Below are 6,000 nucleotides of genomic sequence, written 5' to 3' on the forward strand. Positions count from 1 at the left end.
ATGGGTATGTCTTTCCTTTTCTCCTTTGCCTTTCACTTCTCTTCTTTAATCAGCTCTTTGTAAGGCCTCCTCAGACTACCATTTTGCCTTTTTGCATTTATTTTTGGGGGGTATGGTCTTGATCACCACATCCTGTACAATGTTATGGACCTCTGTCCATAGTTCTTCAGGCACTCTATCAGATCTAATCCCTTGAATCTGTTTGTCACTTCCACTGTATAACCAGAAGGAATTTGATTTAATTCATACCTGAATGGCCTAGTCATTTTCCGTACTTTCTTCAATTTTAGTCTGAATTTTGCAATAAGGTGTTCATGCTCTGAGCCGTAGTGAGCTCCCTGTCTTTTTTGGCTGACAGTGTAGAGCTTCTCCATTTTCGGCTTCAAAGAATATAAACAATCTGATTTCAGTATTGACTTTCTGCTGATGTCCATGTGTAGAGTCTTCTCTTGTGTTGTTAGAAGAGAGTGTTTGCTATGACCAGTTCACTCTCTTGTCAAAACTCTGTTAGCCTTTGCCCTGCTTTATTTTGTACTCCAAGGCCAAACTTGCCTGCTACTCCAGGTACCTCTTGACATCCTACTGCTACCTTCCAGTCCCCTATGAAGAAAAGGACATCTTTTTTGCTGTTGTTAGTTCTAGAAAGTCTCCTAGATTTTCATAGAACCATTCAACTTCAGCTTCTTTGGCATTAGTGGTTGGGGCATAGACTTGGATTACTGTGATACTGAATGGTTTGCCTTTGAAACGAACATATATCATTCTATCATTTTTGAGATTGGACCCAAGTACTGCATTTCTGACTCTTTTGTTGACTATGAGGGATGCTCCATTTCTTTTAAGGGATTCCTGCCCACAGTAATCGATATAATGTCATCAGATAAATTCACCCATTCTGGTTCATTTTAATTCACTGAATCCTAAAATGTTGATGTTCACTTTTGCCATCTCCTGTTTGGCCACTTCCAATTTACTGTACTTCATACATCTAAGATTCCAGGTTTGTATGCAATATTGTTCTTTACAGAATTGGACTTTATTTCTATCATCAGTCACATCCACAACAGGGTGTGGTTTTTGCTTTGCCTCCATCCCTTCATTCTTTCTGGAGTCATTTTTCCACTCTGCTCCGGTAGCATATTGTGCACCTACTGACCTAGGGAGTTCATCTCTCAGTGTCATATCTTTTTGCCTTTTCATCCTGTTCATGGGGTCCTCAAGGCAAGAATACTGAAGTGGTTTGCCATTCCCTTCTCCAGGCCATGTTTTGTAAGAACTCTCCGCCATGACCCGCCTATCTTGGGTGGCCCTACATGGCATGGCTCATAGTTTCATTGAGTTAGACAAAGCTATAATCAAAGCAATCAGCTTAGTTAGTTTTCTTTGATTGTTTCAATTTTGTCTGTCTTCTGATGGATAAGGATAAAAGACTTGTGAAAGCTTCCTGATGGAAGGGACTAGCTGTGGGGGAATCTGTGTCTGGCTCTGATGGGCAGGGCCATGATTAGTAAATCTTTAATCCAATTTTCTGTTGATGGGTGGGGCTGTGTTCCCTTCCTGTAGTTTGGTCTGAAGCCAAACTATGGTAGAGACAATGGCAGTAATGGTGACATCATTCAAAAGGTATTATGCCAGGACTGTTGTATTCAGTGCCCCTGACCCCACAGCAGGCCTCTGTCGACCCATGCCACTGCTGGAGATTCCTGGACACTCACAGGCAAGCCAAGCTCAGTCTCTTGTGGGGTCACTGCTTCTTTCTCCTGGGTCCTGGTGTGCACAAGGTTTTGTTTGTGCCTTCAAAGGGTCTGTTTCCCCAGTCCTCTGGAAGTTTTATAATCAAATCCCACTGGCATTCAAAGTCAAATTCCCTGGGGCTTCTCAGTCCCTTTGCCAGATCCCCAGGTTGTGAAATCTGTTGTGGGCCCTAGAAATTTCACAACAGAACTTAACTGGTATGATTGTTTTCCAGTTTGTGGGTTGTCTGCTTGGGGGCTCTATGGTGGGTCTCACACACAATGACTTTCAGGTCTGCTGCAGCCAGTGCCCCTGTCCCTGTGGCAGGCTACTCGTGACCCATGCCTCTGCAAGAGACACTTAAACACTCAAGGGCATGTCTGGATCAGTCTCTTGTGAGGTCCCTGCATCCTGGTCTACATAAGGTTTTATTTGAGCCTTCTGAGCATCTCTGGTGGGTATGGAGTTTGATTCTAATTGCTATGTCACCCCTCTTACAATCTTGTTGGGGCTTCTCCTTTGCCCTTGAACGTGGGGTGTTTTTTTTTTTTTTTTTTGGTGGGACCCAACAGTTTGTAAATGGTTGTTCAGCAGTGAGTTGCAATTTTGGAGTCCTCAATGGAGAAGATTAGCACACATCCTTCTACTCTGCTATTTTGTTTAGCATATTAGAAAGCAAAGGCATTGCTTTGCTGACAAAGGTCCATATAGTCAAACCTATAACTTGTCCAGTAGTCAAGTATGAATGTGAGAGTTGGACCATAAAGAAGGTTGAGCACCAAAGAATTGATGCTTTTGAACTGTGGTGTTGGAGAAGACCCTTGAGAGTCCCTTGGACAGCAAGGGGATCAAACCAATCAATCCTAAAGAAAATAAACCCTAAGTATTTATTGGAGGTACTGATGCTGAATCTGAAGCTCCATGACTTTAGCCACCTGATGCAAAGAACTGACTCATTGGAAAAGACCCTGGTGCTGAGAAAGATTAAAGGAAGGAGGATAGGGGGTGACAGAGGTCGAGATGGTTGGATGGCATCACTAACTCAATGGACATGAGTTTGAGCAAATTCCAGGAGATGATGAAGGACAGGGAAGGCTTTTGTGCTGTGGCCCATGGGGTCAGAAAGTCGGACATGACTGAGTGACTGAACAACAACATGGTAGAAAACAGACTAGAAAGAAAAATACAATTTATCTTTGAAAATAGTTTATATGCAAATTGTATTTCTAACTTAATATATGTACTGTCAGAGTGATGTTTTGTTTCTTAAGATCATAAAGTGATTTAGAGTAAGGACTTGTTTGGGGGGGAAATCACACAATTCACCATACCTTTCAGTAAATATTAAGCATTTTATCAACTATGAATTGCTTTAGATGTGGTGATAGTACATGTAAGTTGGCAATAATATATTCTGGGTAATATTTTAATTAGTTACCAACCCTAAGATACTCAAAGATGCTAATGAAGAACTTTCTTGTGCTGAAAGACACCAGACAGCATGTAGTATTTCAGAAATTTCAGTTCATCCTCTATGTAAATCTTACTCTTTGAGGTTTTCATTATTCCATTTCTCTCAAAGAATCACAAATTGACCCACAAGAATGGACATTTTTGGCTACCGAGCTGCTTTCTTTTCTTGTTTCTTTTTTTTAACAGAATAGGATATGAGAATGAAACCTGTATGTAACAAGTTGGAAAACAAGAAATTTATGATACTTATCAAGTAACCAAATGCTATTTTTAGAAAAAAAATTATTAAACATAGTGAAAGTATTAAGGGAATACATTCTCTTGAGATTAATTAGCACTTGACAGTTCACTTAAAGCTTTTGATTCCCAATTATTTTAGATATTTCAAATATTATCCAGGAATTGTTTTAAAATATAAAAAATAATTTTTCACTAGTCAAATGAAACTGGTCATTCATGAGACACCTACACTTATACAGGAACTCAGTTTTTGCCTTCAAAATTTGCACAAAGAAATATAACTGAAAGCAAAATTCTACAAAAGATTGACAGCATATAGTTGTCTATTACATTTTAAAAGACTGGTAATTTACTAGTTAACCAAGCCTATTTACCTAAAGTAGTTCAGAGTAAAATGAAAATAGAGCAATTAAAAACATATACAATGTTTTTTCCCCTTCCCTGCTCCCCAGTTGTTAAGAAAATATCTAAATATCTGACCCTTAAATGAATAAGAGTGGGAAGGCAGTCTTGCAGGCAATAAATCATTTTGGAGGATTGAATGGTGCAATGAAATACTCTAGGGTAAGGCTTGGAAAAGATCATTCAACAGGAATATAACAACATAATCTTGAAAGCATAGTGAATAGAATAAAACAGTAAAGCACTCCCTGACTATCAAAAATTGCTTTATTTATAACAGTAGAGCTTTAGAGGCTACAAGTATGTATTATTTCTCATATTAGCCCTTGCCTTTTAGCGTATTTACTGCCAACTAATTATTAGAACCTGTCAGGGCAACCCTATTTAAAGAGGACTGATTAGGCAATGGGCTTCCCTGGTGGCTCAGACTGTAAAGAATTTGCCTGCAATGAGAGAGGCCTGGGTCTGAGCCCTGGTTCAGGAAGATCCCCTGGAGAAGGGAATGGTTACCCATTCCAGTATTCCTGCCTGGAGAATCCCACGGACAGAGGAGCCTTGCAAGCTAGGGTCCATGGCTTTGCAAAGAGTCGGACAAAACTGAGTGACTAAACACTGAATGACTGACTGATTAGACAATGTTAAAGACGATAAAGCAGACACATTACTCTCAGCACACAAAAGGACACAGAAGCTGTCATTTATTTTGAAAATTAAGCATTTGATTGTCTTATAAATGTTATTGTATAAATTCTGGGGAAATGGCATGTTTTTTATGTTCTGGAATGAAGTAAGGCATCTAGAGTAAGAGATCCTAATATAGTCTTCAACATTTGTGTGACCACTTTCCCTTAAAGTTAAATGCAAATATTTACTCTTACACATTTTTTCCTCTTCTTTAGAGTTATTGCCTGTGCTATGAGCATGAAACGTTATGTGGAAGCTAACATTTCTCAGAAATCCCATACAACTATCAAGTACTTCATGAAGATGTGGAGCAGCGTTAGTGATACTCTTATCTTCATCTTCCTTGGTGTTTCTACCATTGGAAATAACCACGAATGGAATTGGCCTTACATTTGTTTCACTGTCATTTTCTGTCTTATTTGGAGAGCATTAGGTATGGTAAATATTGATTTTTTTTTATATAAAATGTGTCAGCTTGTTTTGAGATTGCATTAGAAACAAGAAATTTAAAATTCCAATATGCTTTATTTGCTTTACTTCTCATAAATAGACTGTTTTCTATCCCTCATTTATGCAGGGGTTCCATAATAGCAAGGTTAATAAACTGGCTCTAAAATCAGATTGAGTTCAAATTCTAGCTTCACTACATAGCTTTTTGACTTTGAAAAAAATCATATAATCATGCTAGGAGTAACAGTCCTTAACTGTAAAATGAGAATGGTTAACACTATAAACTTTTGCCAACTATTGTGAGAATTAAATGATATAATGTAATCAAAGAGTTTAGCATACAGCCTGGTACATCATAAATTCTCAGTAAACATTAGCCTTTAGTATTGTTATTATTGGGCTTCCCAGGTGGCACCAGTAGTAAAGGATCTGCCTCCAATGCAGGAGGTGCAAAAGACCTGGGTTTGATCCTTAGGTAGGGAAGATCCCTGGAGTAGGAAATGCAACCCACTCCAGTGTTTCTGTCTGGAAAATTCCATGGATGGAGGAGCCTGGCTGCCTGTAGTCCATGAGGTCACAAGGAGTTGGAAGTGACTGAGTACCCACACAGGCATAAAAACCCTCTTCTAATCCAGTGTTTACATTAAAAAATATATATATACTCCACTGGTACTGAAGTGAAATACACATGTAAGCATATTTTTCATCTTGGAAACATCACAGCTTCATTGTTACTTAAACTAAGCTGTCTCTTTAATCTTACACGTTGTAGTGTATATAAGAACTCAGTTTATAGTTTATCATATTTTTTGACATTTCTATCTCTATTTTCCACCTCCCCAACACATGAACAGAATCATTGTAGACCTTTCTTTGGAGACTATGAAAATTACCCTAGCAACACTTAGGGACACATTAGGGAATTTGTTTATAATTTTAAGAATGAATAATAAGACTGACCAGGGTATGCTTTATTATCTGCTGAAATATATCTAGGTTGGCATGAACAGTGAAACT

Source organism: Odocoileus virginianus, chromosome X (genome assembly GCF_023699985.2).
Source record: "Odocoileus virginianus isolate 20LAN1187 ecotype Illinois chromosome X, Ovbor_1.2, whole genome shotgun sequence".
NCBI lineage: Eukaryota > Metazoa > Chordata > Mammalia > Artiodactyla > Cervidae > Odocoileus > Odocoileus virginianus.